We start from the raw sequence: 16,694 nt of genomic DNA, 5'->3' as shown, positions 1-16,694 counted from the left end.
CGGTTCAGGGCTACTACCAGACCATATGATGGCTCTGTGCAGATTAGAAAAAGCACCTCCTGAAGCAGATGCAATCCATAGATGCACAGTTTGAGGCCGAGATTTCAATCTTCACTCATCACCTCAACTAGAACATCTGTGCAGTACACAAACTGCCCAACTACAGGTAATTATATGCCTTTCTTTTGACTGTTATCTGGAATTTAATCACCTTACAGTTCACATCTGTTGATCCCATTTCTTACCAGTTGTAAGACCCCAAAGTGCTCTGATTCTCCTTCAGTTCAATTCAGTCCCTCAGTTGTGTGTGACACTTTGTGACACCATGGACTACAGCGTGTCAGGCTTCCCTATCCATCGCCAACTCCCAGAGCTTGCTCAAACTCATGTCCATCGAGTCAGTGATGCCATCCAACCATCTCGTCTTCTGTTGTCCCCTTCTCTTCCTGCCTTCAATCTTGCCCAGCATCAAGGTCTTTTCCAAAAAGTCACTTCTTCACATGAGGTGACCAAAGTATTGGAGTTTCAGCTTCCCCATCAGTCCCTCCAACGAATATTCAGGACTGATTTCCTTTAGGATGCACTGGTTTAATCCTCACAGTCCAGGGGACTCTCAAGAGTCTTCTCCAACACCACAATACAAAAGCATCAATTCTTCGGCGCTCAGTTTTCTTTATTGTCCAACTCTCACATCCATACACGACCACTGGAAAAACCATAGCTTTGACTAGATGGACCTTTGTTGGCAAAGTAATGTCTGCTTTTTAATATGCTGTCTAAGTTGATCAAAGCTTTTATTCCAAGGAGCAAGCATCTTTTCTCCTTATTTTTATCTTTTTGTTACCAGTCACGCTTAAAATTACTCATTCAATGTTTATCTTTCCAACTAGATTACAAGCTCCAGGAGGTCAGGAGGTGATCTCTTGTTGCCCACTCTACCCTCAGTGATATGCACAGAATCTGGCACATAGAAGACACCCAATAAATATTTATCACAAAGGGAAAAAAAATAGAACAAATCAGCTTCCTGTTTCAGATTTGAGTGAATCATAGATGTGAAGGCAGTTATTAGAGTTCCTTGATCTTCTCGCTATGAAATGAATCCAGTTCTTTTACTTAGCCCTCATAGGGACTGGCTTCCAGACCTCTCATCATCTTGGTGAGTTTCCTCAGGACCCAGTTTAGCTCATCAGAAACATTTTGAAATTGTGGTTTCAAAACTTGAGTCTGTGACACTAGTGACCAATGGAATAGGAGCTAGTCACTTTGCACTGATACTTGATTCAACCCACAAAGCAGCCCTCAAGGTAGGAATCACAAAGAGAATTAGGGCTTTTGGAAATTAAGTAACTTGTGAACCAAAGTCGCCTTGTTTGTTAGCAGAGGGACTGGTATTCAAACTTAAATTGTTCTGACTCCCTGAAGCCGTGCTCTTTCTACCATGTCAGGCCTCTCTGTTCCATTAAATTATATTTAGCCACCAAGTCAGGAACTGTCTTGGGTCCAAATATCTCAAGCATGAATGAGTTGAGAAGCTCCAGGCTTGAAGGGTCAGAAATGGTAGCTGGGTCCATGGAGAGCAATGCAGCAGTCCACTCCATCAAAAACCATGCAGCCTCACAAAGGGAAAGATGTCTTGGGCCAGGACAGCTGAAAGGATGTTTATGGGAAGAAAACCTGGCGGAGATTATATCCTGTGCGCCCACAACACCCTTGATCCCAGACTGTTGTTTATGGCCAGAGCAGCAGAAAGCCAAACAGAAACTTATTTTTTTCTTTTTTCTGGTCATAGCTTTTGGGATTTGTCTTAGGACAAAGAAAAAGGGTTGCTGACCTGGGCCAACTGTCCCCACCTCCCTCTCTCCATCTTTCAAAAAACATAACCCCCAAATCACAAGTGAAAACGAGGGCAGATGAAGTCCAAACTTCTCAACTTTTCACTTTCAGCCTAGTTTTCAGCTCTAGGTCTTTGAGAGTTGTCAGTGACTAGATAAAGTATTTGAATTTTAGGGTGATCATTGTCATTCTGTCTCTTTATGAAGGACATTTCAAGACAGCTGGAAGAGAGGAGAGAGGCCAGAATTATTCTTATAGTCCAGTTATCTTTGAACAAGTCTCCAAACCTCAGCTGGAAAAAAATCAAAATAATGTTTGCAGAGCCAGCGAGCATATTTTCTGTCATTTCCAATCTTATTTTTATCTTTAAAAAATTTACAAAGAAGACAAGCACATTAGAAAGAATTGGAGAGAAATTTTGCAGAAGCAAATGAAAAAACAGTCCCATATTCCTTATCCAAATACTCTGCATTTGTGTGCATTTTCTTCCCATCTTTTTTCTCTCCTTCATGTTACCAGGTTGCAATCATAGTATTCATGTAACACTTGTTTACATCTACATATTTTTAATTAATATTATACCATAAACTTAAAAAATTAGTCTCTATTATCATTGAGAGCTGCATAATGTAGTTTAATTGTTCCTTGACTTCAGAGTTAAACTGCATTTTTTATTAATGCATTAGATTGCTGTTATTAATATAATAGATTGCTACTAAAGTTAATTATTATTTAAATTTAGTTGTACTTCTCAAAAACCAAAGATATATGACAAAAGATCCCTTATTTTGTAGGATTATGTAAATTACACAGAATATAGAATAAAGAAAAATGAAATAGAAGAATTTTGGCATTAGTAGGAAATGTCAAAGTCATTTCATTCAAAATTCCAATTGAATTTTGGGCTTGCCTTATAGCTCAGTTTGTAAAGAATCTGCCTGCAATGCAGGAGACCTGGGTTCGATTCCTGGGTTGGGAAGATCCCCTGGAGAAGGAAATAGCAACCCAGTCTAGTATTCTTGCCTAGAGAATCCCATGGACAGAGGAGCCTGGCAGGCTACTGTCTATGGGGTCTCAAGAGCCAGACACGACTTAGCGACTAAACCACCACCAACTCTTTTATGTTTATGGTGAATATGTTCAGTCATAGGGCTTCCCTCATAGCTCAGTTGGTGAAGAATCTGCCTGCAATGCAGGAGACCCTGGTTTGATCCCTGGCTTGGGAAGATCCCCTGGAAAAGGAAAAGGCTACCCACTCCAGTATTCTGGAGAATTCCATGGACTGTATAGCCTATGGGGTCACAAAGAATTGGACATGACTGAGCAACTTTCACTTTCACTTTCACTTTCAGTCATGGGAAGCTCTGTCCTAAGAGAAGCAGTCAGTTCTGTCTTGAAAAACTCTTATATCTTCCCTAGAGTAACAAGAAAATGTTTCCACCCCTTTCTGTTAGTAGTAATCACTCTTCCCCCATCCCAATTAAGGCAGCAGTTTCCAATATCACTTAATTTGTATCTAATCATTCCATAAATATTTATTGAGGGCCTCCTATATGTCAAACCCATTAATAGGCATGGAAGACAGAAAGAGATTACCACATGCAATCCTTTTTATTCTGGTGTAGACAGATCTGGGAAGGAAAAGACATATAAAATGGGTACCTTACGCAGACCAGAGGCACAGGGAAGGCAACCCAGAGGAGGTACCACTGAATCTGAGATGAGAAGGCTGTTAGCTAGTCAAGAAGCATGGACATTGTTTTAGGCAGAGGAAAGGATAGGTGCAGAAGCCCATAACAGAGACACTAGTCAGAGATGCAGACATTAACTCAGAGATGTGGGCAACATGGGTCTTGTTCATACTCATTATAATAAAGCTTTTTGTCGATGATTCTCCTGCTAACTAGAGAAGCACATACTATCCTAGGACTAAGGAACCTCAGAGATTACCTAGATCACTGGTTCCCTGAGTGCACACACAATGTGCTAAGGAGCGTTAGTTCCATTGGGTGATAAAGGCTTGTACTATATCATTCCTATGTTTAAAGATAAGACTTCTATGTTTAAAGATATTCTGGAAACACAAGGTTAAGTAAAGAAAAACGGATATTTTCACTATAGGGTTTTCTAGAGCCTTTCACAGGCACATCGGTGTTGTCATTCTCTAAGGAGCATCATTACACGTGGTGTTTTCAAATATGTTTTACCATGAAATCATTTTATGTGAAGTACCTAATGGAACTAAGTTTACCTGGAGCTTTCTTTGGGAAAATGTATATACAGACCAATGCTGAATTTTTAGTCTGTAGGAAAATAAGACATAGAAAGAAAAAATAACTTTCCTAAGTCACACTAAGAAATAGAACAATAGCCAACTTCTTCTGATTCTCAGATCATTGTGTGCTCTGATATAACTTAAGGTCACTCTAAGCTAATGTCACTCTAAGCTGTTCTTCAGGGTGTACTGGGAACCTGAAACTTATCCATTGCATTGCCCACATCATGTTATGCAGTCCTTACATCTGTCCTGAGAAGTTCTGATTTACCTACAAGGAATCTTATTAGATACTCCTGGAGTCATTCTTACATCCATCATGGGGGCTTCTTTATCCCTGATGGCGGTATCTTGGCTCTACATCCTATCAGGTCCTACCCTGATAAACCTTCTCTTCTGATGCCATTGCAAGACAGGTGCCAAGGGACCCTGGAGTGAGGAGACTTCTGAGTTAGATGCGACTTCAGCAGTCACCCAGTGTAATTTTTCAGCCCATCAAAGTGTACTTATTCTCTGTGCAAACCTTTCCAGGAATGGGGAGCTCTCTACATCAACCCATTCTGAGTCTGGATGGCTTCCAGAAAGAACAATTCTGGAGACCCATTACAGAAGCCTGGTCAGGAACCAACCATAGACTTCCCGTTCCACCCAGAAGAAGGTGGCTTGTGGGCACGAAAGTGCACTCTCAGACACCATCACCTCCTCCTTCACCAACTGCCAGGCTGTACTGCCGAGGCGAGGACAGAAGCTGACTCCGGGAGCTCAGTGCTGGCAGCCAGCAATCACTATCTTTGACTTGAATAGCAAAATGTTTGAAGTTGATTTGTCTCAAGAGAAGCAGCTATGGATTTGTCTTTGATTGCTGTTAATTCTCTTAATGAGAAAATCTATAAAGAGAACTAGGAGGAAGAGAGATTTTTATTGTCTTTCTTTTATTTTAATGACAACAGAAGATATAATGTAGAGGGAATAAGACTTTCTTGTGGGCACTGGGCCTGTTCACCACAAAAAGAGGCTGGCTGAGTCCCAGCTCCCCAGGAAGGAACTCGTGAGAAAATGAGGTGGCAGGGGAACAATAAAACTTCTAGGAAATAGCATGTGTCTTCAGAAGGAAAACAGGAGCAGCTGAGGGAACAGAGAGCTCCTGATGAAATCAAGATTTGTGTGTGGCTTAGGCCTGGGGCCTTGGGACTAGGGAAAGGAGAGGCTTGATGAAAGAATCTTCCCTGAGAAAACACAGGATGGTTATAGACACCATAAATTTGCACTCAGGCCTTATTCTTAACCTAATTATCACACCTTGAGAGGTGGCAGGATTCCTAGCAAGGGGACGGCCAAGAGGCAACAGTGAGATGTGTCCATCCATTTGTCTGTCAGCAGCTGGCATGGCCACATCTGCCCTAGGCCCTGACTTTGTGGACGTAATTATTTGCTTCTCTAGTGCCTGTGGGTTTTCCTCTCTCTGGTTGCCCTCAGTTCCCATCCCAGAACAAGGTCGTGACCGTAAATCAGCCCCCAGAGGCCAAGGAGGAAGCTTCCAACTTCCAGACCTGGCCTAGCCCTTGCAGGCCTTGTTGCAGGCCCAGTCTAGTAGAATATTTTGAGCCAAGGAAATCAAGCTGTGTTCAAATGGATTCATGAAGTGAAAGTGGTAGGATGTTAGGACTGAAGGGAACCTCTGGGATAATTAACTTGCTCAACCAACTAACAGGTGAGGAAACTGAAGCCCGGCAGGGCAGAGGGAGTACCTTGCTCTGGCTCATGTGGTTGGCAAGAGCCAGAGCCAGGTGTTTAAATCACATGTCAGCTCCTCCTCCTGGACTCACAACAGAATAGGACCAAGTACAACAAAAAGAGCTATGCTGCCTTCTCACACATCCCCGGTCCACACAAACATGCGTGCTGATACACCATCAACTAGAGCCAGTGGGGAAACAGCACCGGCCTAGGCTTCAGGTAATCAGACAACTCCAGGTGGCATCCTCAAATCAGGCAGTTAGTTGTCAACAGCACTGTTGGACAGGTTTCTGGGTTCCCAATATGCAATTCGCCTCAAGTATTTCTTTTATTGTGTGACCTTCCGGTCCAGACCTTCAGAAACTCTCTGCTGTCCAGTATATTAAGCCCTTGTATCAGTTTACATTCAGTCAAGAAAATTTAATCTCTACGACTGTGTGGGAATAAGAGGATTGATATTGGAATTAGAACTTAAATGTAGGGAGATTTGGGTGGAGGTGAAGGTCAAGAAGGATCTACCATCTGGGGATCAGAGAAATATTTGCTAGAATGAATCCTGATGAACTGGAGTAGGGATGTTCTCCAACCACTCTGACCATGAATGGGCTGAGAGAGGTCTGGAAACCTGTAGTGTCTGACTACCACAGCTTTCTGAAAAGAATTCATTCCTACCTTCCAAATACCATGCGTTTTCTCATTGGCAAATTAACTCAAAACTCTACAGGGAAGGAAATTTGCTCTTAGGATTTGGTGGTGGTGCTACCAACACAACAATAACACAGTCTTAATTCAGCTGCTGCTGCTGCTAAGTCACTTCAGTCGTGTCTGACTCTGCGCGACCCCATAGATGGCAGCCCACCAGGCTCCCCCATCCCTGGGATTCTCCAGGCAAAAACACTGGAGTGGGTTGCCATTTCCTTCTCCAATGCGTGAAAGTGGAAAGTGAAAGTGAAGTCACTCAGTCGTGTCCGACCCTCAGTGACCACATCGACTGCGGCCTACCAGGCTCCTCCATCCATGGGATTTTCTAGGCAAGAGTACTGGAGTGGGGTGCCATTGCCTTCTCCCTTAATTCAGCAGCCTGTTTCTAAAAGGTTTTTACAGCTCATTCTTGCCAGTCTAATACCCTTTCTTAATAGACAGGGACACAGAAGCATGCTGCCCTATGCCAGTAGTTGTGTGTATATAGCTGAGGTTATCACAAGTACCTTCTGTGGTCACCATTGCAGTACCCAGGCCAGTAGTCTAAAGTGATCAAATCCTAGTGGAGCAAAAAAGAGATGTGTCTGCTTAGTCGCTCAGTTGTGTCCAACTCTTTGTAACCCCATGGACTGTAGCCTGCCAGGCTCCTCTGTCCATGGGGATTCTCCAGGCAAGAATACTGGAGTGGGTTGCCATGCCCTCTTCCTGGGGATCTTCCCAACCCAGGGATGGAACCCAGGTCTCCTGCATTGTAGGCAGATTCTTTACCATCTGAGCCACCCAGGAGCCAAGTTGGGCCAGTGGCTGGAATCATGGGCTACTGAGTGGGTGGTGAATAGAATAAGTAGAGATAATGTAAAGCCAGAGACCTGAGAGATCTCCTAAGCTGGGTTTCAGGTGTTCTCAGAGTGTCTTGACATCAGTGGTCCATAAGAATGGCTACTCCTCAGAATCACCTAGGGAGTTTTTACAAAATACCAGCACCAGGCCCCATGCACATGGTGAGTTTTATAAAGTGTAAGAACATGCTATTGGCTGAGAGGTGGGATGGGGTGAGGTAGGTAGAGGCTAAGTAGGAGGCTTGCAGAATAGTGATGATTGGGATAATTTCAAAGAAGAAGCTAGAAGAAATTGACCAAAGATAAGGTTAAAGATCATGAATTTATACAGTAACAAAGTTTATGATCATTCATTTCTTCCCCCAACGTTACTCAGCTGCACAGGTGTAGAAGTAGAGTATGAAAGAGGTCTCGAGTTGAGGTTTTGTCAGGCAGATATGGCAGAAAGATTCAAGGACAAAGAAACTGAGGATGTCTGATAAAGTAATTGCAGTGATCAGCCATGGGGTCCTTGATAGAGAAATAGGAGAGAGAATGGTAGGAGACAGTCTGTGCAGGGGTAGTAACATGGCGGAGATGAATTTACTGGGAAGGGTTGGCTACTGTGGTCAAGTAAGAAGCAGAAGAGGCACTTTTCTGAGGGGACAGTTCCAGGTGATAAGATGTGGGTCTGAATCATATAGAGGGGATGTGCTCTGTGTTGTCACTTCAGTCATGTCCAACTCTTTGAGACCCCATGGACTCATGGAGCCCACCCAGCTGCTCTGTCCGTGGGATTCTTCAAGCAAGAATACTGGAATGAGTTGCCATTTCCTCTTCAGGGGTCTTCCTGACCCAGGAATTGAACCTGCGTCTCTTAAATCTCCTGCATTGGCAGGAGGGTTCTTTACCACTAGTGCCTGGGAAGCCCTTTTACTGTAGAGAGGATATTAAAATGAATCAAGGAAGCCCAGAGATTATGAAGCAGGTCGTTTGACAAGAGGCTTATGTAGATATTGAAAATACCTGAGGTTGTGGAATGAAAAAAATTGTGATCCAATCTCCAAATCCTCAATAACAGGGGCCTGGAAGTCAGCAAGTGACAGCTGTAGTTGGAGGACAAGGGCCTCAGGGTGAGAGCTCTTAGACTGCTTGGTCTCAGCCAGTAGTAACCATCCAACATGTGAACCCATCAAACATGGGTTGCCACTTCCTTCTCCAGGGGATCTTCCTGACCCAGAGTTCGAACCTGAGTCTCCTGCTTGGGAGGCGGATTCTTTACCACTGAACCACCTGGAAAACCCCTTAAAGAAAAGGAGCTGAAAATTAAGTTCTTTTCTAAGGGTTACCAGGGGCTTCCCAGGTAACACAGTGGTAAGGAATCCATCGGTTAACGCAGGAGACAAACAGGAAACTCAGGAGACATGGGTTTGATCCCTGGGTCAGGAAGATCCCTTGGAGTAGGATATGGCAACCCACTCTAGTATTCTTGACTGGAAAATTCCATGGACAGAGGAGTCTGGTGGCTCACAGAGTCAGGCACGACTGAGCACGCACACATGCAAGGGTTATGAAGGGTCATAAGGAAATTCTGAGGAGTGATTGTGGAGATGGTTTCATGAGTGTGTATATGTTGAAAGTTATCCTTGGGTCTTCTAACATGAGAAGTTTGTTAAATTTCATTTTATGACAATTTTATCTGCTGGGAAAGCAGATTAAAAAAATAGTTTGCTTTCTCGATTTACTGAATTCATACAGGTTTAGCTTGTTCACTGTAACACATGTGGAATTCCTCCTACTCCGCCTTCCTTCTGCCCACATCGTCATCCTGGGGAAGCACTTTCAGTAGTGGGGTCCTGTGATACTTCAATCAAGTCCAGGCAAAAGTGACTATCCAAACGACATTTTTTTATGTAACACATTTTAAGTATTATTTAATGTATTTCAGAGCAATGTTGATAGATTAAAAAAAATTAGATGGTAAAGATCTGGGAAGTCATTTCCCTTCATAAATCTTCTCATCATAACTTGCACTTTTCTTAATTTAACTTACTCCTGACTTTAATTCAGAATACCTGAATACACATGTGAACTCACAAAAACAAATCCTTCTAGGCTTTAATTTCTATGAATATTATAGGCCTAACTTTAGCCATGTGGAAACCCAAGAGTCAATACAATTACAAACCGTTATGAAGAGCAGAAGAATAAAAATGATTTACTTCCCTTCTTTCTTAATCTGCCAACCAGGGATATGGCATTACTTTCTTAAATGTTATTTCCTCTGCTAGCAGTTTTACAATGCTTCAATTATATCCTCCATTTTTCTCATGAATAATATTTTATCACTCCCTAAGGAACTTTGTTTACATTCTATTATAGAGAGTCTGGAAAGGTTAGAAATCTTTTGAATCCAAATTGCTTAATTGGGGTATCAGAAGAAAGTATCAGAAGTCGCTTCCACTGATGCCCAATCTATATTCCAAGATGTGAGTTGTCATGGTATTGGACTAGTGTAATAGGGAGGACGTCAGAAAAGCGACTATTTTCTGGTAATCTCATTTATAAAGTTTCTATGAATGTTTCCTTCCTGGGATTGCTTTGTAACTATTTACCCATTACAATTTGCTCCCTTGGAGTCAGTAGAAGCTTCAGTCAAAGCATCTGCTAAGGTTTAGAAAGATAGATCTGTATCTATCTTCCTTATATCACTCCGGGACCCAAAGAAGAAATAATGAAATGGGGGTGGGAAAAGATCATGGTTATAGTCTGCCTGCAAGGGATAATGGACATTTTGTGTAGTCACCACTTTCCTGGGTTGGAATTCATAAGCCTTATGTCTGTGATACTTTCTTAGGTATGGTAAGAATGGCTAATGATTCCTATACCAAAGTTGTGGGCTAAAGATACTATGTTGGGTTAGATTCCTCCAGAACAGATCGTGTATACTGAGGAGAGGAACAGGGAGTGAAAAAGAGAATTGAAAAAACACAATGTCAGTGACCAAACAGATTGCTGCGGCAGACCTCAAACAGCACCTTCTATCCCCTTTCCTTTGTGACTGTTCATGGGTGGGCTTTGACTTATTTTGGTCCAATATGGGAACCAGATTGCCTGTTAGTTGGGGAAGAGATTTTGTGGACATGGACCAAGAGAATATTTAGACCCAGGACCTATTGGTAGATATCCCATGATCATGGAGCCAACCTTAAGATGAAACTAACTGTGAAAAGTGGAATAAAGAGATGGAAGAAATCCATTCTTATTGATATCTTTGATCCCCTGCACTAATCTTACTTCAGGACTTTCCCTTTACACAAGCCAAAGTGCCCTCTATTGATGAAGCTGATTTGTGTTTATTCTTCTGGCTACTTGCCACCTAAAGAATCTTAACAGATATATTATTAGTGTATGCAAAGTGTTTGGTGTAAGACCTGGCATATAATAAGTGAAACACAAATGACACCTATAGTTACACAGAAGGAAATGATGGAGAGTGAAATTAAATCTTATATAAGCCCATCAAAATATGTGTTATTTTGGTATACACATAGGAATAAGAAGAGGGTTTCCCAGGGGCTCAGTGGTTAAAAACAAAATCTTCCTGCAACGCAGGAGATATGAGTTCAATCCCTGGGTTGGGAAGACCCTCTGAAGAAGGAAATAGCAACCTGCTCCAGTATTTTTGCCTGGGAAATCCCATGGGCAGAGGACACTGGTGGCCTACAGCCATGGGGTTGCAAAGTCAGACATGACTTAGTGACTGAGAACACACACAAGAATAAAAAGAGGGTATGTGAAGACATGAAGAAGATAGTAGTCGATCACAATTACTAGCATCTGCCCATCCCAACCAGCCAAGTTTGAGAGAATAAAGAGCTTCAGCGTGCCACTAGTCAATGAGAATGTCCACTGGGCAGAACTGCCCATCACTCCAGCAAGTGTGACTAATGTTGCTACGTAGGCCATAGAATAAGTTCCTGCTCCCCTGATGCCCACTGCAAAGGCTCACCTCATGGGTCTAGTTCCCCAGTTACTAATTAGACTCTAGTTTCTGGCTCAGTCTACAGTTTGAGCTGAAATCCACACATTTGATCTGAACGCTAACAACTAGATCATTCCAGTCCCATGCAACGAGGCTCGTCCTTCACTTTTAGGCACCTCATTTTTCCAAGGAGCACTTGATGTGGCAGGATGACTGAGGTTGAGGGCCTGCATGCCTGCTAAGTTTCTTCAGTTCTTTGTGATCTCACAGATTCCAGCCCTCCAGGCTCCTCTGTCCATGGGATTCTTCAGGCAAGAATACTGGAGTGGGTTGCCAGAGGTTGAGGGAAACCTTGTACTGAGAACTAGCTCTCCCCCAGGTTTGTGGAGTGGCATCAGCTCTGCCTGCATCCTCATGTTATTCTCACTTCTCTGAATTGTTGCTTGTCAAGGCAAGCAGTTCAGAAATGAAGTATCATCCCCCACAGTTACTGTCCCTGGAACGGCCATCCTGAAGGCCCAAGAATAGAACAATTGGAAGCTAGGGGCACGGCTCACCTGGCCTGCTCCATGAGTCCGAGGTGCTAACTAACCTCCAGAATCATTTCCCAGGCTCCCAGGGCATCCCAACACCCTATCCAGCCTCCAAGGCCAGAGAAAGTCTCTCTCATCTTTGCACCTAATATTTGCTCTATTTCCCACCCCAGAACAGATTCACAATTAAAATTCTCCCAGCTGTCACCATTATTTCTAATAGACAATTGGAAAAGCAAAATATTCTCTGATGGTTACATTTCCCCCCATGGTTTAAGAGGTACAACCTTGTACCATGGTTACTTCATTACATAATTATATATAAATGTGCCTTCCTCTCTCTCTGAAAAGAAGGTCTTTGAAAGCAGAAATCATACTATATCTGATTCAAGCCTGTGTGCCTAGCTCCTGATTATGTATCTGGTATATAACAGAAAGTTTGTTAAGTAGAAACCTAGATAGGTGGATGGAGACATGGATGGATAGGTGGGCAGAGAGAGAGATGAATGGATGGATGGATGACAGATGGACATTAAATAAATAAATCTAAAACCAACCCAGGAGTCAAAACAATGCCTCTTGAAGATGGCAATGACGACCCTGTATGCAAGACAGGGAAAGAGACACAGATGTGTATAACGGACTTTTGGACTCAGAGGGAGAGGGAGAGGGTGGGATGATTTGGGAGAATGACATTCTAACATGTATACTATCATGTGAATTGAATCGCCAGTCTATGTCTGACGCAGGATGCAGCATGCTTGGGGCTGGTGCATGGGGATGACCCAGAAAGTTGTTATGGGGAGGGAGGTGGGAGGGGGGTTCATGTTTGGGAATGCATGTAAGAATTAAAGATTTTAAAATTTAAAAAAAAAAAAAAAAAAAAAAAAAAAAAAAAAAAAAAAAAAAAAAAAAAAAAAAACAATGCCTCTTGATCCAAGTCCTTTGACTTAGAAAAGAGTAAAAAGCATCAATATTTTCTACTAGACCTTAAAAGACTTTCTCACAGAAAAGCATCTATTAACTGCTCCCTCCAAAACTGTAATGTATAAATTCTAAACTGATTTTATTGATGAGGAATCAAAAGTTCAGAGAAGTTAAATAAGTCGTCTACATTAATTAGCCAGCTAGCGACTGGCCTAAAATCAGGCCCTATGCTCCAGGGTCCAGACTGTGTCCACTACTGAGCTGCCTCTCATAAGAGAGTGGAAAACCTCTCATTTCTTGAAATTACATTAGACTTCTTACAGAAATAAATGTTTAGTGCATAGATGAAGAATCTGATGGCAACATGGAAGACTACAGGGTAAAATGAATATAGAAACAGAGGGACTTATGGCAGAAAAAATGCACATTTGTATTTAATGTGATTCTACTTTCTTTTCTTCTTCTTTTTTTTTTTTTTAATAAACCACCAACTTGCAACAATTAGGTTATAGTTAGAGGCAGCTTGGAGAAGGATGTTTTGAATTAGCAACCAAATTGTCAGGTTTCTTTGTGGAGCATTTTATTGTTGGGTATAGTTGGAGGGAATCAGTCCCAAGGGAGGCCCATTTGTCATTCACATAATTCTGCTGAACAGATGACTTACCCACAAAGCATTCTTCTTGCCTTCCTCCTCCCAGCTCTCAGCACTGCATCCACGCCTCCTCAGGCCATCAGGGCTGTGCACAGAGCTTCAGAACTGAAAGGGACCTCAGAGAGCAGTGAGTGTGAGCCTTGGTTCACATAGGAATCCCTCTTCAGTTCCCCCAACCTGAGGTCACACAGACTCTGCTGATAAACTGCCATAATAGGGTCTTTAAGAAGTGATGGGAGTTCAAATCCAAGCTCTTCCCTAGTGCTTCACTTGGTCTGGGACCTCAGACAAGCTCCGTAACTTCTCTGACTTTCAGTTCTCTCATCAAACAAACTTTCAGAAACAAGGTGAGGACTTCATGATCAAAGGTACACAAAATGCCTCATACAGACCCTGGCTTACAGAGGTGCTCAATAAACAGGACTATTCTTGATTGCTGGGGCCCTTAAAATGTTGTTGGAATATTTCCAACAACAAGATGAAAGATGTTCACTTGCATCTTTCTAGTTCTGGTTTCTCTGGCTGTGAAAGGCAAATCTTCCTTGTAGTCACCCTTCAGATATTGACAAGCAGCTCTCATTGCCCCTATGTCATCTCTTCTTCCACATTAATCAGCTCTGGACTTTTCCACTTCCTCATGGCATGGTTTGTTATCCCCTCTGTATCCTTGTCTCCCTGGTCTACATGTATCCTACTTTGCCAGTGATCCCAGTACAGGGTCATAACTCTAATCTGCAGGTCAGCTATGAGGATGATAGCTTTTCTATCCATCTTTTCTTTTCCCATCCCAGTTGCGAACTCTTTGTGCCTTCATGTGCCCCTGACTCACCTCCTCACTGATGGCCCAGCATAAGGAAGGTTGTTTTATTGAACTTGGTCCAGATGCAAGAGAAGATATTGAGAGAAGGGTGGGCTCCTGGATGTACCCAGGAGTAACTTCCCCTTGCATCTCCATAATACTAACCCTCCCACCCTGCTTAATAGGTGAGAGTCCATATCACCCTCATGCTTCCTGATGATGACGTTAAGGATAATTTTACTTCTCCAAGGGCTTCTGAGTTCCCAGAACACATGAGAAAAATCTGTGGATTTTTCTACAGTGCTTTTGATTCCTCAAAATCATCAGGAATTATTGCCAAAAGGTGCCAGTATTTGGGGCATGAGCTACAGTGGGTCCCTTATGATTCCCATCCCAATTATTGATGCATTAGTAAAAAGTTAAGACAGTGTTCAAAACCATAAATATGGGCCAAAGACTTTAATGTATATCCAAAGTATCTGAATATATAAAGAGATTTGCAATAAACTGGGGGCAGATTTCTAAGATTTCAGCACTAATCTCTGATTTATTTATTATTGGAAAATCAAAGATCCCTTATACTTTATGCAAGCATAAAGCTAGAGGCATATGATTTGGCATCTGCTCAAGTCTAAGGGTTCAATATCAGGCCTGAGAAACCCAGGGCTGAGTGATAAGATGCAGCACAATTCCTAGGATCCCCAGCTTGGTTCAAAGCTGAGACATCAAAGGTGAGTAGAGGTAATTGGGACAGAAAAGAGCACTGGGCTGTGTGTACACTGTGTATACCGTGTGTATACATGGTTCCTGTTGCCTTCTTTCCTCCTAGAAACAGGTTTAGAAGGCTGGTGTGGGTCTACATTTCAGCACTTACAAGGGAGCAGATTGGAGATTCCAAGAGGTAAATGATGTCTCAAAAACTCAGGGGACTCAACCTTTCTTTAAAATTGTCAGCAGCCAAAATGCTTACACACTTGGTTCATTTGGAAGGTGAATACTACACTGACTTAAAGACTGACTTTTGCAAGTGGTCTAATAGTACATAATGCGCTTTGAGACAGACAACACTGTCCTTTTGTTTTCAGGATGGAAGAAAGAAGCGCTTCTGCTCTTTCCTTCCTCTGGGCACCAGCTGAAGCCCAGAGTGATGAGAGAGAAGGGAGACTGACTCATCATATAGAGTAAGTTACTCCAAGGTCATTGAGCCCAAAGTACCCCCACTTTCTTTTCCAAGATATCACATGGGATAAGTTTTCCTTAAGTACCATTTAAAAAATCTTTTTTCTTCATCTGCATTAAAATTGAGGCATTATATCATCCTAGAACAAGCTAAAGTAGTCTTATTAAGGAACTAATTTGTTTCAAGCTGTTTTGAAACATTTTATATATGTTCTAACAATCATGCCTTACAAAGTCCATTCCTCTAAGGTGAAACTGACTTCTCCCCTTTATACCAGTGAGAACATAAAGATGCATAAAGTCTCAGAGTGACTTTCCCAAGGTCCCAGGGCTTGGTCACTAAACCATGCATGGTTTCTGTTGGACAATGTCAGTCAACAGTGTCCTCCAAAGACCTGGATCCCAAGGAGAGAAGAGGAAGCTTGGAGTTGAAGAAAGAAGTTTAGAGGAATCTGTACTCAACAGTTGTGAGGTCTGGGGCAACTCTACTGTTGTAGAAAATAAGAATGTCATTCCTTACTTTACAGAGTTGCTATGATGATCAAATGGGGTAACATGCAAGAATCTTTTATGCAGGCCTAGTGTATATGGTCAGTGCTCCACATAAGTAAGTGAAATCTGATTCTGTCTCCAGAAACTAATTTTCACAAGGAGGTAGGGAAGAAGTTACCCGGAAGCGAGACAGGGCATAGTAAATGAGAGGAAGACCCATCCATCGTCCAGCCTGCAGGGCCCTCTGAGGCCAGGTGCCAGGTCTCTGACCTCTCGACAGATCTGGTAGAACTGGGAAAGTGGACCAGAACCTGCCTTGCCACTTCCTCAGCTTATAGAGACCAAATAACCCACCGTGTGTGATGTCCAAGGAAGAACAAATATAGATGCTCTCATCTTCCCTGAGTCATTGATTGTGTTTGTCTTGTGAAAAGTCCTATTGCTGTCTTTATAGCGAACTGTAAAAAAGTATTTTTGATCCTCGTTTATCCAAGAATAACACAATCCCCCCCTAAATGCTTTTTTATTATGACCGCAATCAAAGCTGAAAACAATTTCATTTTCCCCTTTGAGGTCCTTGGGAACAATTTTAATTTCATAATAAAGTGGATCTGTCCAGGCTTTGCTTCTTAGAGACAGCAGACCAGGGGTATGGGTCCAGGAACCCAGAAGTCAGAGGTGGGCCTCTGTTGGGGGGCTTTCCCACAGTCGGTGATCCAGATGGCTTGGAAATCATTCCACAAACCATCTACAGTGCTC

The sequence above is a fragment of the Ovis canadensis genome, chromosome 15 (genome assembly GCF_042477335.2).
Source record: "Ovis canadensis isolate MfBH-ARS-UI-01 breed Bighorn chromosome 15, ARS-UI_OviCan_v2, whole genome shotgun sequence".
Classification (NCBI taxonomy): Eukaryota; Metazoa; Chordata; class Mammalia; order Artiodactyla; family Bovidae; genus Ovis; species Ovis canadensis.
The sequence above is the reverse complement of the archived record's forward strand: the minus strand, read 5'-3'. Positions refer to the sequence as shown.